Below are 17,112 nucleotides of genomic sequence, written 5' to 3'. Positions count from 1 at the left end.
CATATTTCTTTCTGACCAACCCCGCATTTTGCAGCAACATCTTTCAACGATGTGCTCAAAAGTGCCGCTCGTAATTCTGCCAATAGCAGTTGGGAGCCCCAGGTAGCGTTCCGAAAAAGCTCTGGAAAGTCAGGCTAACTTTAGAAAAACACTATGTAATATTTCTTAATAAGTAGTATTCGTAGACACATATATAAGTCGTTTTTAATAGGCTAACTTTTTCTTTTGGAAAGTCAGGCTAACTTTGGAACGAAGGCAGTAGTAGTTTGTATCTGTATTCGAGAAAAAGTAGGAGTTGTAGTTTCACGTCCATATGGCGGCAAACCCCAACAAAATAAGGAAAATAAAGTAAGTAGTATGCTGAAGAATTAGACTTTCCGATTGCATCTGTTACCTATAATCACCGCTCGGTTGCGCAGGACCTGTCAAAAAAGAAGAAGAAGAAGAAGAAGAGAGACCAGATCAGCCCTACCCCAAAAACCCCAAAACAGAGATCTTCTCCGGCGGGTGGGGAATGGCTGCCGCTGGGCAGCGCCACCGCATCCGGCCCTTCGTCGTGGTCTACGACTCGAAGGAGGGCTACTTTGTCTACAGGCTGAATCTCAAGCATCTCTTCACCGGCGACGGCGACGACGACGAAGAATTCCCCCCACAGCCACGCTGCTTTCCGCGCCCCGTCGCCCGCTTCCGGCGCACCGAGACCTACCAGAGCCTCGCCTTCGCCGCCTACGGCACCAACATCATCGTGTCCGCCTCAAGTGAGCGCGGGACGATGTTCCACAACGTCGACTCCGAGACGGCCACTTCCGGCCCGGACATGCACGGCGTCAAGTGTCGCCCCGTCCTGCTCCCAGTCGGTGACGACATGTTCTTCGTCATGTCCGGACACACGTGGTGGCACGACCACCCGGGCACCCACTACGAGGCACTAACCCGCACCGCTCCCCCGGCAGGGGCAGCCACCGGGCGCGGCTGGGCCTGGCGCGCCCTCCGGGAGCCGCCCGTCCTGACCGGCCCCCGGCGCGCTACCTGCTGCGAGGTGACCGCGTACTTTGTTGCCGGCGCGCGTGTATGGATCTCCTTGCAAAACCAGGGCACCTTCTCCTTCGACACGGTGCGCCGCTGGTGGCGCAGGGAAGGGGCCTGGCAGCTGCCCGTACGGGGCCGGGCGATTCTGGTCCCAGACATCGGTGGCCGGCAGCTGCTCTTTGGCTTTTGCTCCACGGCCCGCCGATTCTGCGCTTGCGACATAGAGGCCAGACCTCCGGCGATCCTGCAGGTGTGGGAGGAGGCCTGCCCCGTGGAGTGGTGCAAGCGCACCGGGTACATGATGCTCTATAAACCAGTGGAGCTGGCCTACTTTGGAGGAGGCAGATTTTGCATGTCCAGGCATATCGTTGTAGAAAGAGGCAATGAAACAAAGCCGTCGAAACTTGCTCTCTCCCTCATGGCCGTCGAGGTGACACGAGAACTGCAGCTGCTCAAGCGGAAAATCGGCTGCTACTTGATGTCACCATCTGCGGAACTTGGTTACTTGCTCTAGACTAGACGTTGGCCTGGTGCATGCAGACATCACGCCCAACTTTTCAGTTCAGCCTCGTTGCACGTGGTCTATCTATCTATCAGCTGAGCAGTGTCTAAGAGCATCTACAGCCGGATACATGATATGATCTATAAACCAGTGGAACTGGCCTACTTGAAGGCGGCAGATCATCATATCATCATAGAAAAATGGCGATGAAACAAAGGCTTCACAATTTGCTCTGCCGTCGAGGTGACCCGGGAGCTGCAGCTGCTGAAGTGGGAAATCCTCTGCTACTTGATGTTGCCATCTGCGCTTATAGTGAATTGTTTAAATTGTGATATGGGTAAATTTGCTTGTGTTTTTCTACTTCTCACACTTCTTTGCTTAATATCATGTTGCTACTAAAAGAAATCGAGGATTTCCGATTTGTGAGTACCAACAAGTTACTTTTAGTCTCATAGATGTTCCGTTCAATTTACATTAGGTTACAGAGACAAGTAACTTTTTTGTATCCTTGTAATGTGGCATTCAATTTTCCATGACAATGTGTGTTTGCTGGTGTGTCCAAATCAACCACAGACGCTCACACTGCACAGTGAATATGTAATACCTACCTCCTGAATTCATTCTTCCACTCTGGTCTTCTTAATCTTAGCGCATCTCTAGCAGATCTCGTGTAACTCCCATGAAGTGTGTTTTTTCCGGCCGTTTAACGGGATGAACCAAAAAAAAAGGCCTGAGCAGGTCCACTAAAAAGGGTTCGGCCCGTAAATGTTTACGAGGGGCCCGCAAACCGGCCGCGATTCCGGTATATATGCCGGGTCCGGATCAATTTAGGGTTCACGGCCTATTTCTCCCCCATCCTCCTTCGCCACGAAACCTCTCCTTCGGCGGGAACTCCAGCTGCGATTCACGCTACGTTTAACCACCGAAAGTCGCCAGAGATGGCGTCAGAGGGTGCCGGTCGTGGTGGCCGCGGCGGTGGCCCTCCCGCAAGCGCCGCAACGACACGGAGGCCAAGAGACCCCCCTTCGCCTGCCGGTGGACGAATGGTGGAGGGTGCAGGCGTGGATCCATGGAGCACTTTGGTATTTCAGATATGTTAAGATGATGCAGAACAAAGAGAATGTGTTTGCAAGGTAGTCCTTTTCGAACCATCCCGAGACAAGTGCATGATATAGTTTCTTCGGAGTTACCTGGTTCATACTGAACAGTATACCTGCACTTGTGGTTATCCTACCATGTCACGATGAACGTCTGACGCTCAATTCCCACGGGCGTCTCAAATATCTCCAACTGTCCCATCTTCTTCAGATCATCTTGCAGAATGTAGAAATTAACAGGAGCGAATACGGCAGCAGCATGCTCCTGAATGGCCTTATTTTCAGTAACCGACGGTGGTAATTTCTGATTAGCATCGCAGTCATCTTGCACCTCATTCTCACGGAGGCGAACTATACAGTTGTCATAATGTACTACCAAATCAAACATGATCATACCGGTGAAGGTGAAGGCAGAAGTTGAAGTTGAGGCTTTCGCTCCTCTGATTACTTCGCATACCAAGAAAAAAGTCACCAGAAGGATATGACGCCGCCCAAAGTCTCCTCTTCTTATACATCATGTTAAGCCACTCTTAAGTTTTATCTGTCTTCCATTTTTCAATGAAAGCGGTCCATCTATGCTCAAAGTTGCCTTGAGAGGTGGCATAGTACATGAGTGACCTGAACTCATCCAGTGACTTGTAATGTAGGTGCCTCTACATATTTTCTCGATATAACACGAACAAAGACAATGGAACACATCTGCAAGGACACTCTGAATCGCTTGTATCATTGCAGCGTCACCGTCTGTGATTATTAACTTTGGCTTTACCTGGCAGTTTGCCATCATAAATGTCTCAAGCAGCCACGGTACATCCCTTCGGCCTCGTCAGAAACTATGGCGCATCCATACACAATGGTGCAACGGTGTTTATTAACACTGACAGGGGATGAACAACATATACCATATTTGTTCATCTTATAAGTGCTATAAAAAAACGACCACATCTCCGTAGTCCTGATAGTCCCTCCACGACTGTGCATCGCACCAGAACATACTCTTCAACCGCCCTTCCTTATCAAGCACATACTCAAAGAAGTCAGGGTCTTTTGCCTTTCTGCTCCTCATAATGCTCACTGTTATCTCATAATCACCCTTTACAATGAGCTTCATTTTCTCTCTGCAGCACAGATTGTAAACGTCACGCCTAATAAGTCCGCACTTATCGTATGAATCATACCTACTGATAAAGTTGTCGACCATTGTATGCTTTCTGATCCCAGCCCCTTGCATTGCCAGTATCTCTGTCTTCGTGCCATCTCCAATCCGTCTGTGTGACCACAAAAATGAGACCTCGTCTGGTCGAGCCAGTGCGTCATTGTGATCGTCCATGAATGCCGCGACGAACCAAACTCCACGTGCTCTGTCCAACTTCACCACCATATGCGCATCGCACTCGCAACGAGTCTCGGGTCTAAGCCCGAGGGCGTTATGAATTTTCTCTGCCTTCTCCTTCCCGTGGAGCAAAGGAACCTCTTGTACCATATAATTCCAGAAGCACCTTCCCATCGTTTCACCTCCTCTCTCCTAATGCTGAACCCACACTCTTTGGCGTTCTTGTTGTAGAATATATATGCATCCCGTTGGGACCGAAATGTCATAGCCATGACCTTCCAATGTGTCTCCAGCATCTGCTGCGGTTTTGAGACTCCTCAGTGTCCATCTCTGCCTCGTCGTGATCACCGCTAGGACCATCTGACCCCTCATACAAAATTACATATGAAATTATTTCAATTACTATCATTTATTGAAGGAAATATGCCCTAGAGGCAATAATAAAGTTATTATTTATTTCCTCATATCATGATAAATGTTTATTATTCATGCTAGAATTGTATTAACCGGAAACATACATAGACAAACATATAGTCACTAGTATGCCTCTACTTGACTAGCTCATTAATCAAAGATGGTTATGTTTCCTAACCATAGACATGTGTTGTCATTTGATTAATGGGATCACATCATTAGGAGAATGATGTGATTGACATGACCCATCCCGTTAGCTTAGCACATGATCGTTTAGTATTCTGCTATTGCTTTCTTCATGACTTATACATGTTCCTATAACTATGAGAATTATGCAACTCCCGTTTACCGGAGGAACACTTTGGGTACTACCAAACGTCACAACGTAACTGGGTGATTATAAAGGAGTACTACAGGTGTCTCCGAAGGTACATGTTGAGTTGGCGTATTTCGAGATTAGGTTTTGTCACTCCGATTGTCGGAGAGGTATCTCTGGGCCCTCTCGGTAATACTCATCACTTAAGACTTGCAAGCATTATAACTAATGAGTTAGTTATGAGATGATGTATTACAGAACGAGTAAAGAGACTTGCCGGTAACGAGATTGAACTAGGTATTGGATACCGACGATCAAATCTCGGGCAAGTAACATACCGATGACAAAGGGAACAACGTATGTTGTTATGCGGTTTGACCGATAAAGATCTTCGTAGAATATGTAGGAACCAATATGGGCATCCAGGTCCCTCTATTGGTTATTGATCGAGAATGGTTTTAGGTCATGTCTACATAGTTCTCGAACCCGTAGGGTCCGCACGCTTAACGTTTCGATGACAGTTTTATTATGAGTTTATAAGTTTTGATGTACCGAAGTTTGTTCGGAGTCTCGGATGTGATCACGGACATGACGAGGAGTCTCGGAATGGTCGAGACATAAAGATTGATATATTGGAAGCCTATGTTTGGACATCAGAATAGTTCCGGGTGAAATCGGCATTTTACCGGAGTACCGGGAGGTTACCGGAACCCCCCGGGGGGTTAATGGGCCTACATGGGCCACGAGGGAGAAGAGGGAAGGAGCCAGGAGGGGGCCGCGCGCCCCTCCCCCTCCTAGTCCGAATAGGACAAGGGAAGGGGGCGCCCCCCCCTTTCCTTCCCCTCTTCCTCCTCTTTCCCCCCTTCTCCTACTCCTACTTGGAAAGAGGGAGTCCTACTCCCGGTGGGAGTAGGAGTCCCCCCCTTGGTGCGCCCTCTAGGCCGGCCGCCTCCTCCCCCCTGGCTCCTTTATGTAAGGGGGCGGGGGGGAGGGGCACCCCAAAGACACACAAGTTGATCTACGGATCGTTCCTTAGCCGTGTGCGGTGCCCCGTTCCACCATATTCCACCTCGGTCATATCGTCACGGAGTTTAGGCGAAGCCCTGCGCCGGTAGAACATCATCATCGTCACCACGCCGTCGTGCTGAAGGAACTCATCTCCGGAGCCTTTGCTGGATCGGAGGGCCGGAGATCGTCATCGAGCTGAACGTGTGCTGAACTCGGAGGCCCCGTACGTTCGGTGCTTGGATCGGTCGGATCGTGAAGACGTATGAGTACATCAACCGCGTTGTGCTAACACTTCCGCTTACGGTCTACGAGGGTACGTGGACGAACACTCTCCCCTCTCGTTGCTATATCATCACCATGATCTTGCGTGTGCGTAGGAAATTTTTTGAAACTACTACGTTCCCCAACAGTGGCATCCGAGCTTAGGTTTTATGCGTTGATGTTATATGCACGAGTAGAACACAAGTGAGTTGTGGGCGATACAAGTCATACTGCTTACCAGCTTGTCATAATTTGGTTCGGCGGTATTGTGAGATGAAGCGGCCCGGACCGACATTACGCGTACGCTTACGCGAGACTGGTTTCACTGTTACGAGCACTCGTGCTTAAAGGTGACTGGCGGGTGTCTGTCTCTCTCACTTTAGCTGAATCGAGTGTGGCTACGCCCGGTCCTTGCGAAGGTTAAAACAGCACCAACTTGACGAACTATCGTTATGGTTTTTTGATGCGTAGGTAAGAACGGTTCTTGCTAAGCCCGTAGCAGCCACATAAAATTTGCAACAACAAAGTAGAGGACGTCTAACTTGTTTTTGCAGGGCATGTTGTGATGTGATATGGTCAAGACGTGATGCTATATTTTATTGTATGAGATGATCATGTTTTGTAACCGAAGTTATCGGCAACTGGCAGGAGCCATATGGTTGTCACTTTATTGTATGAAATGCAAACGCCCTGTAATTGCTTTACTTTATCACTAAGCGGTAGCGATAGTCGTAGAAGCAATAGATGGCGTAACGACAACGATGCTACGATGGAGATCAAGGTGTCGCGCCAGTGACGATGGTGATCATGACGGTGCTTCGAAGATGGAGATCACAAGCACAAGATGATGATGTCCATATCATATCACTTATATTGATTGCATGTGATGTTTATCCTTTATGCATCTTATCTTGCTTTGATTGACGGTAGCATTTTAAGATGATCTCTCACTAATTATCAAGAAGTGTTCTTCCTGAGTATGCACCGTTGCGAAAGTTCTTCGTGCTGAGACACCACGTGATGATCGGGTGTGATAGGTTCTACGTTCAAATACAACGGGTGCAAAACAGTTGCACATGCGGAATACTCAGGTTATACTTGACGAGCCTAGCATATACAGATATGGCCTCGGAAAACGGAGACCGAAAGGTCGAGCGTGAATCATATAGTAGATATGATCAACATAGCGATGTTCACCATTGAAACTACTCCATCTCACGTGATGATCGGATATGGTTTGGTTGATTTGGATCACGTGATCACTTAGATGACTAAGAGAGATGTCTGTCTAAGTGGGAGTTCTTAAGTAATATGATTAATTGAACTTAAATTTATCATGAACTTAGTACCTGATAGTATCTTGCTTGTCTATGTTTGTTTGTAGATAGATGGCTCGTGCTGTTGTTCCGTTGAATTTTAATGCGTTCCTCGAGAAAGCAAAGTTGAAAGATGGTGGTAGCATTTACACGGACTGGGTCCGTAACCTGAGGATTATCCTCATTGCTGCACAGAAAAGTTACGTCCTGGAAGCACCGCTGGGGGCCAAGCCTGCTGCTGATGCAACTAACGACGTTAAGAACGTCTGGCAGAGCAAAGCTGATGACTACTCTATAGTTCAGTGTGCCATGCTTTATGGCTTAGAACCGGGCCTTCAACGATGTTTTGAACGTCATGGAGCATATGAGATGTTCCAGAAGTTGAAGTTAATATTTCAAGCAAATGCCCGGATTGAGAGATATGAAGTCTCCAATAAGTTCTATAGCTGCAAGATGGAGGAGAATAGTTCTGTCAGTGAACACATACTCAAAATGTCTGGGTATAATAATCACTTGATTCAACTGGGAGTTAATCTTCCTGATGATAGTGTCATTGACAGAATTCTCCAATCACTGCCACCAAGCTACGAGAGCTTCGTGATGAACTATAATATGCAAGGGATGAACAAGACTATTCCCGAGCTCTTCGCTATGCTGAAAGCCGCGGAGGTAGAAATCAAAAAGGTGAAGGAAATATGCCCTAGAGGCAATAATAAAGTGATTATTTATTTCCTCATATCATAATAAATGTTTATTATTCATGCTAGAATTGTATTAACCGGAAACATAATACATGTGTGAATACATAGACAAAACTATAGTCACTAGTATGCCTCTACTTAACTAGCTCATTAATCAAAGATGGTTATGTTTCCTAACCATAGACATGTGTTGTCATTTGATTAGTGGGATCACATCATTAGGAGAATGATGTGATTGACATGACCCATTCCGTTAGCCTAGCACTTGATCGTTTAGTATACTGCTATTGCTTTCTTCATGACTTATACAAAGTTCCTGCAACTATGAGATTGTGCAACTCCCGTATACCGGAAGAACACTTTGTGTGCTACCAAACGTCACAACGTAACTGGGTGATTATAAAGGTGCTCTACAGGTGTTTCCAAAGGTACATGTTGGGTTGGCATAATTCGAGATTAGGTTTTGTCACTCCGATTGTCGGAGAGGTATCTCTGGGCCCTCTCGGTAATACTCATCACCTAAGCCTTGCAAGCATGTAACTAATGAGTTAGTTATGAGATGATGTATTACGGAATGAGTAAAGAGACTTGCCGGTAAGGAGATTGAACTAGGTATTGGATATCGACGATCAAATCTCGGGCAAGTAACATACCAATGACAAAGGGAACAAAGTATGTTGTTATGCGGTTTGACCGATAAAGATCTTCGTAGAATATGTAGGAACCAATATGGGCATCCAGGTCCCGCTATTGGTTATTGACCGAGAATGGTTCTAGGTCATGTCTACATAGTTCTCGAACCCGTAGGGTCCGCACGCTTAACGTTTCGATGACTGTTTTATTATGAGTTTATAAGTTTTGATGTACCGAAGTTTGTCCGGAGTCCCGGATGTGATCACGGACATGACGACGAGTCTCGAAATGGTCGAGACATAAAGATTGATATATTGGATGACTATATTCGGACACCGGAAGTGTTCCGGGAGTTTTCGGAGAAAACCGGAGTACCGGAGGGTTACCGGAACCCCCCGGGAAGTAATGGGCCTTGATGGGCCCTATTGGAGAAAGAGAGGGGCCGGCCAGGGCAAGTGGCGCGCCCCCTCCCCTTGAGTCCGAATAGGACAAGGAAGTGGGGGGGGGGCGGCGCCCCCCTTGCCTTCCCCCTCCCTCTTGGATTAGGAAAAGGAGGGGGGAAACCTACTTGGAGTAGGTTTCCCCCTCCTAGGGCGCGCCTCCCCTTAGGCCGGCCCCCTCCTCCCTCCCTCCTTTATATACGGGGGCGGGGGGCACCCCATAGACACACAAGTTGATCTACGGATCGTTCCTTAGCCGTGTGCGGTGCCCCCTTCCACCATATTCCACCTCGGTCATATCGTCGCGAAGTTTAGGCGAAGCGCTGCGCCGGTAGAACATCATCATCGTCACCACGCCATCGTGCTGACGGAACTCATCTCTGGAGCTCGGCTGGATCGGAGGCCGGAAATCATCATCGAGCTGAACGTGTGCTGAACTCGGAGGCACCGTACGTTCGGTGCTTGGATCGGTCGGATCGTGAAGACGTACGACTACATCAACCGCGTTGTGCTAACGCCTCCGCTTACGGTCTACGAGGGTACGTGGACGAACACTCTCCCCTCTCGTTGCTATGCCATCACGATGATCTTGCGTGTGCGTAGGAAATTTTTTGAAATTACTATGTTCCCAACAGTGGCATCCGAGCTTAGGTTTTATGCGTTGATGTTATATGCACGAGTAGAACACAAGTGAGTTGTGGACGATATAAGTCATACTGCCTACCAGCATGTCATACTTTGGTTCGGCGGTATTGTTGGATGAAGCGGCCCGGACCGACATTACGCGTACGCTTACGCGAGACTGGTTCTACCGACGTGTTTTGCACACAGGTGGCTGGCGGGTGTCAGTTTCTCCAACTTTAGTTGAACCGAGTGTGGCTACGCCCGGTCCTTGCGAAGGTCAAAACAGAGTCTATTTGACAAACTATCATTCTGGTTTTGATGCGTAGGTAAGAATGGTTCTTGCTAAGCCCGTAGCAGCCACGTAAATTTTGCAACAACAAAGTAGAGGACGTCTAACTTGTTTTTGCAGGGCATGTTGTGATGTGATATGGTCAAGACGTGATGCTATATTTTATTGTATGAGATGATCATGTTTTGTAACCGAAGTTATCGGCAACTAGCAGGAGCCATATGGTTGTCGCTTTATTATATGAAATGCAAACGCCCTGTAATTGCTTTACTTTATCACTAAGCGATAGCGATAGTCGTAGAAGCAATAGATGGTGTAAACGACAACGATGCTACGATGGAGATCAAGGTGTCGCGCCGGTGACGATGGTGATCACGACGGTGCTTCGGAGATGGAGATCACAAGCACAAGATGATGATGACCATATCATATCACTTATATTGATTGCATGTGATGTTTATCCTTTATGCATCTTATCTTGCTTTGATTAACGGTAGCATTTTAAGATGATCTCTCACTAAAATTATCAAGAAGTGTCCTCCCTGAGTATGCACCGTTGCCAAAGTTCGTCGTGCCGAGACACCACGTGATGATCGGGAGTGATAAGCTCTACGTCCATCTACAACGGGTGCAAGCCAGTTTTGCACACGCAGAATACTCAGGTTAAACTTGACGAGCCTAGCATATGCAGATATGGCCTCGGAACACGGAGACCGAAAGGTTGAGCGTGAATCATATAGTAGATATGATCAACATAGTGATGTTCACCATTGAAAACTACTCCATCTCACGTGATGATCGGTTATGGTTTAGTTGATTTGGATCACGTGATCACTTAGATGACTAGAGAGATGTCTGTCTAAGTGGGAGTTCTTAAGTAATATGATTAATTGAACTTAAATTTATCATGAACTTAGTACCTGATAGTATCTTGTTTGTCTATGTTTGTTTGTAGATAGATGGCTCGTGCTGTTGTTCCGTTGAATTTTAATGCGTTCCTTGAGAAAGCAAAGTTGAAAGATGATGGTAGCAATTACACGGACTGGGTCCGTAACCTGAGGATTATCCTCAGTGCTGCACAGAAGAGTTACGTCCTAGAAGCACCGCTGGGTGCCAGGCATGCTGCTGATGCAACTGACGACGTTAAGAACGTCTGGCAGAGCAAAGCTGATAACTACTCTATAGTTCAGTGTGCCATGCTTTACGGCTTAGAACCGGGTCTTCACCGACGTTTTAAAACGTCATGGAGCATATGAGATGTTCCAAGAGTTGAAGTTAATATTTCAAGCAAATGCTCGGATTGAGAGATATGAAGTCTCCAATAAATTCTATAGCTGCAAGATGGAGGAGAATAGTTCTGTCAGTGAACACATACTCAGAATATCTGGGTACAATAATCACTTGATTCAACTGGGAGTTAATCTTCCTGATGATAGTGTCATTGACAGAATTCTCCAATCACTGCCACCAAGCTACAAGAGCTTTGTGATGAACTATAATATGCAAGGGATGAACAAGACTATTCCCGAGCTCTTCGCAATGCTAAAAGCCGCGGAGGTAGAAATCAAAAAGGAGCATCAAGTGTTGATGGTCAACAAGACCACTAGTTTCAATAAAAAGGGCAAAGGGAAGAAAAAGGGGAACTTCAAAAAAAAAACGGAAAGCAAGTTGCTGCTCAAGAGAAGAAACCCAAGTCTGAACCTAAACCTGAAACTGAGTGCTTCTACTGCAAGCAGACTGGTCACTGGAAGCGGAACTGCCCCAAGTATTTGGCGGATAAGAAGGATGGCAAAGTGAACAAAGGTATATGTGATATACATGTTATTGATGTGTACCTAACTAGAGCTCGTAGTAGCACCTGGGTATTTGATACTGGTTCTGTTGCTAATATTTGCAACTCGAAACAGGGACTACGGAATAAGCGAGCACTGGCCAAGGAAGAGGTGACGATGCGTGTGGGAAACGGTTCCAAAGTCGATGCGATCGCGGTCGGCACGCTACCTCTACATCTACCTTCGGGATTAGTTTTAGACCTGAATAATTGTTATTTGGTGCCAGCGTTGAGCATGAACATTATATCTGGATCTTGTTTAATGCGAGACGGTTATTCATTTAAATCAGAGAATAATGGTTGTTCTATTTATATGAGTAATATCTTTTATGGTCATGCACCCTTGAAGAGTGGTCTATTTTTATTGAATCTCGATAGTAGTGATACACATATTCATAATGTTGAAGCCAAAAGATGCAGAGTTGATAATTATAGTGCAACTTAGTTGTGGCACTGCCGTTTAGGTCATATCGGTGTAAAACGCATGAAGAAACTCCATACTGATGGACTTCTGGGATCACTTGATTATGAATCACTTGGTACTTGCGAACCGTGCCTCATGGGCAAGATGACTAAAACACCGTTCTCCGGAACTATGGAGAGAGCAACAGATTTATTGGAAATCATACATATAGATGTATGTGGTCCAATGAATGTTGAGGCTCGTGGCGGATATCATTATTTTCTCACCTTCACAGATGATTTGAGCAGATATGGGTATATCTACTTAATGAAGCACAAGTCTAAAACATTTGAAAAGTTCAAAGAATTTCAGAGTGAAGTGGAAAATCATCGTAACAAGAAAATAAAGTTTCTACGATCTGATCGTGGAGGAGAATATTAGAGTTACGAGTTTGGCTTACATTTGAAACAATGCGGAATAGTTTCGCAACTCACGCCACCCGGAACACCACAACGAAATGATGTGTCCGAACGTCGTAATCGTACTTTACTTGATATGGTGCGATCTATGATGTCTCTTACCGATTTACCGCTATCGTTTTGGGGTTATGCTTTAGAGACGGCCACATTCACGTTAAATAGGGCACCATGAAAATCCGTTGAGACGACGCCTTATGAACTGTGGTTTGGCAAGAAACCAAAGTTGTCGTTTCTTAAAGTTAGGGGCTACGATGCTTATGTGAAGAAACTTCAACCAGATAAGCTCAAACCCAAATCGGAGAAATGTGTCTTCATAGGATATCCAAAAGAAACTGTTGGATACACCTTCTATCACAGATCCGAAGGCAAAACATTCGTTGCTAAGAATGGATCCTTTCTAGAGAAGGAGTTTCTCTCGAAAGAAGTGAGTGGGAGGAAAGTAGAACTTGATGAGATAACTGTATCTAATCCCTTATTGGAAAGTAGTTCATCACGAGAACCGGTTCTTGTGACGACTACACCAATTAGTGAGGAAGCTAATGATATTGATCATGAAACTTCAGATCAAGTTTCTGCTGAACCTCGTAGGTCTACCAGAGTAAGATCCGCACCAGAGTGGTACGGTAATCCTATTCTGGAAGTCATGTTACTTGACCATGATGAACCTACGAACTATGAGGAAGCGATGATGAGCCCATATTCCGCAAAATGGCTAGAGGCCACGAAATCTGAGATGGGATCCATGTATGAAAACAAAGTATGGACTTTGGTTCACTTGCCCGATGATCGGCAAGCCATTGAGAATAAATGGATCTTTAGGAAGAAGACTGACGCTGATGGTAATGTAACTGTGTATAAAGCTCGACTTGCTGCGAAAGGTTTTCGACAAGTTCAAGGGGTTGACTACAATGAGACTTTCTCACCCGTAGCGATGCTTAAGTCTGTCCGAATCATGTTAGCCATTGCTGCATTTCATGATTATGAAATTTGGCAAATGGATGTCAAGACTGCATTCTTGAATGGATTTCTAGAAGAAGAGTTGTATATGATGCAGCCGGAAGGTTTTGTTGATCCAAAAGGTGCTAACAAAGTATGCAAGCTCCAGCGTTCCATTTATGGGCTGGTGCAAGCATCTCGGAGTTGGAATAAACACTTTGATAGTGTGATCAAAGCATATGGGTTTATACAGACTTTTGGAGAAGCCTGTATTTACAAGAAAGTGAGTGGGAGCTCTGTAGCATTTCTAGTTTTATATGTAGATGACATATTATTAATTGGAAATGATATAGATTTTCTGGATAGCATAAAGGGATACTTGAACAAAAGTTTTCCAATGAAAGACCTCGGTGAAGCTGCTTACATATTGGGCATCAAGATCTATAGAGATAGATCAAGACGCTTAATAGGACTTTCACGAAGCACATACCTTGACAAAATTTTGAAAAAGTTCAAAATGGATCAGGCAAAGAAAGGATTCTTGCCTGTGCTACAAGGTGTGAAGTTGAGTCAAACTCAATGCCCGACCACAGTAGAAGATAGAGAGAAAATGAAAAATGTTCCCTATGCTTCAGCCATAGGCTCTATCATGTATGCAATGCTGTGTACCAGACCTGACGTATGCTTAGCAATAAGCTTGGCAGGAAGGTACCAAAGTAATCCAGGAGTGGATCACTAGACAGCAGTCAAGAACATCCTAAAATACCTGAAAAGGACTAAGGATATGTTTCTCGTATATGGAGGTGACAAAGAGCTAGTTGTAAATGGTTACGTCGATGCAAGCTTTGACACTGATCCGGACGATTCTAAATCGCAAACCGGATACGTGTTTTTATTAAACGGTGGAGCTGTAAGTTGGTGCAGTTCTAAACAAAGCGTCATGGCGGGATCTACATGTGAAGCGGAGTACATAGCTGCTTCTAAAGCAGCGAATGAAGGAGTCTGGATGAAGGAGTTCATTTCCGATCTAGGTGTCATACCTAGTGCATCGGGACCAATGAAGATCTTCTCTGACAATACTGGTGCAATTGCCTTGGCAAAGGAATCCAGATTTCACAAGAGGACCAAGCACATCAAGAGACGCTTCAATTCCATTTGGGACCAAGTCCAAGTGGGAGACATAGAGATTTGCAAGATACATACGGATCTGAATGTTGCAGACCCATTGACAAAGCCTCTCTCACGAGCAAAACATGATCAGCACCAAGACTCCATGGGTGTCAGAATCATTACTATGTAATCTAGATTATTGACTCTAGTGCAAGTGGGAGACTGAAGGAAATATGCCCTAGAGGCAATAATAAAGTTATTATTTATTTCCTCATATCATGATAAATGTTTATTATTCATGCTAGAATTGTATTAACCGGAAACATAATACATGTGTGAATACATAGACAAAACTATAGTCACCAGTGTGCCTCTACTTAACTAGCTCATTAATCAAAGATGGTTATGTTTCCTAACCATAGACATGTGTTGTCATTTGATTAGTGGGATCACATCATTAGGAGAATGATGTGATTGACATGACCCATTCCGCTAGCCTAGCACTTGATCGTTTAGTATACTGCTATTGCTTTCTTCATGACTTATACAAAGTTCCTGCAACTATGAGATTGTGCAACTCCCGTATACCGGAAGAACACTTTGTGTGCTACCAAACGTCACAACGTAACTGGGTGATTATAAAGGTGCTCTACAGGTGTTTCCGAAGATACATGTTGGGTTGGCATAATTAGAGATTAGTTTTGTCACTCCGATTGTCGGAGAGGTATCTCTGGGCCCTCTCGGTAATACTCATCACCTAAGCCTTGCAAGCATGTAACTAATGAGTTAGTTATGAGATGATGTATTACGGAACGAGTAAAGAGACTTGCCGGTAACGAGATTGAACTAGGTATTGGATACCGACGATCAAATCTCGGGCAAGTAACATACCAATGACAAAGGGAACAAAGTATGTTGTTACGCGGTTTGACCGATAAAGATCTTCGTAGAATATGTAGGAACCAATATGGGCATCCAGGTCCCGCTATTGGTTATTGACCGAGAATGGTTCTAGGTCATGTCTACATAGTTCTCGAACCCGTAGGGTCCGCACGCTTAACGTTTCGATGATAGTTTTATTATGAGTTTATAAGTTTTGATGTACCGAAGTTTGTTCGGAGTCCCGGATGTGATCACAGACATGACGAGGAGTCTCGAAATGGTCGAGACATAAAGATTGATATATTGGATGACTATATTCGGACACCGGAAGTGTTCCGGGAGTTTTCGGAGAAAACCGGAGTACCGAAGGGTTACCGAACCCCCCCGGGAAGTAATGGGCCTTGATGGGCCCTATTGGAGAAAGAGAGGGGCCGGCCAGGGCAAGTGGCGCGCCCCTCCCCTTGAGTCCGAATAGGACAAGGAAGGGGGCGGGGGCGGCGCCCCCCTTGCCTTCCCCCTCTCCTACTCCTTCCTTCCCCCTCCTTCTTGGATTAGGAAAAGGAGGGGGGAAACCTACTTGGAGTAGGTTTCCCCCTCCTAGGGCGCGCCTCCCCTTAGGCCGGCCCCCTCCTCCCTCCCTCCTTTATATACGGGGGCGGGGGGCACCCCATAGACACACAAGTTGATCTACGGATCGTTCCTTAGCCATGTGGGGTGCCCCCTTCCACCATATTCCACCTCGGTCATATCGTCGCGGAGTTTAGGCGAAGCCCTGCGCCGGTAGAACATCATCATCGTCACCACGCCGTCGTGCTGACGGAACTCATCTCCGGAGCTCGGCTGGATCGGAGGCCGGAGATCGTCATCGAGATGAACGTGTGCTGAACTCGGAGGCTCCGTACGTTTGGTGCTTGGATCGGTCGGATTGTGAAGACGTACGACTACATCAACCGCGTTGTGCTAACGCTTCCGCTTACGGTCTACGAGGGTACGTGGACGAACACTCTCCCCTCTCGTTGCTATGCCATCACCATGATCTTGCGTGTGCGTAGGAAATTTTTTGAAATTACTACGTTCCCCAACAGAAGGAGCATCAAGTGTTGATGGTTAACAAGACCACTAGTTTCAAGAAGAAGGGCAAAGGGAAGAAGAAGGGGAACTTCAAAAAGAACGGCAAGCAAGTTGCTGCTCAAGAGAAGAAACCCAAGTCTGGACCTAAGCCTGAAACTGAGTGCTTCTACTGCAAGCAGACTGGACACTGGAAGCGGAACTGCCCCAAGTATTTGGTGGATAAGAAGGATGGCAAAGTGAACAAAGGGACTACGGATTAAGCGAAGATTAGCTAAGGACGAGGTGACGATGCACGTGGGAAATGGTTCCAAAGTCGATGTGATCGCGGTCGGCACGCTACCTCTACATCTACCATCGGGATTAGTATTAGACCTAAATAATTGTTATTTGGTGCCAGCGTTGAGCATGAACATTATATCTGGATCTTGTTTGATGCG

Source organism: Triticum aestivum, chromosome 6B (genome assembly GCF_018294505.1).
Source record: "Triticum aestivum cultivar Chinese Spring chromosome 6B, IWGSC CS RefSeq v2.1, whole genome shotgun sequence".
NCBI classification, from domain to species: Eukaryota; Viridiplantae; Streptophyta; class Magnoliopsida; order Poales; family Poaceae; genus Triticum; species Triticum aestivum.
The sequence above is the reverse complement of the archived record's forward strand: the minus strand, read 5'-3'. Positions refer to the sequence as shown.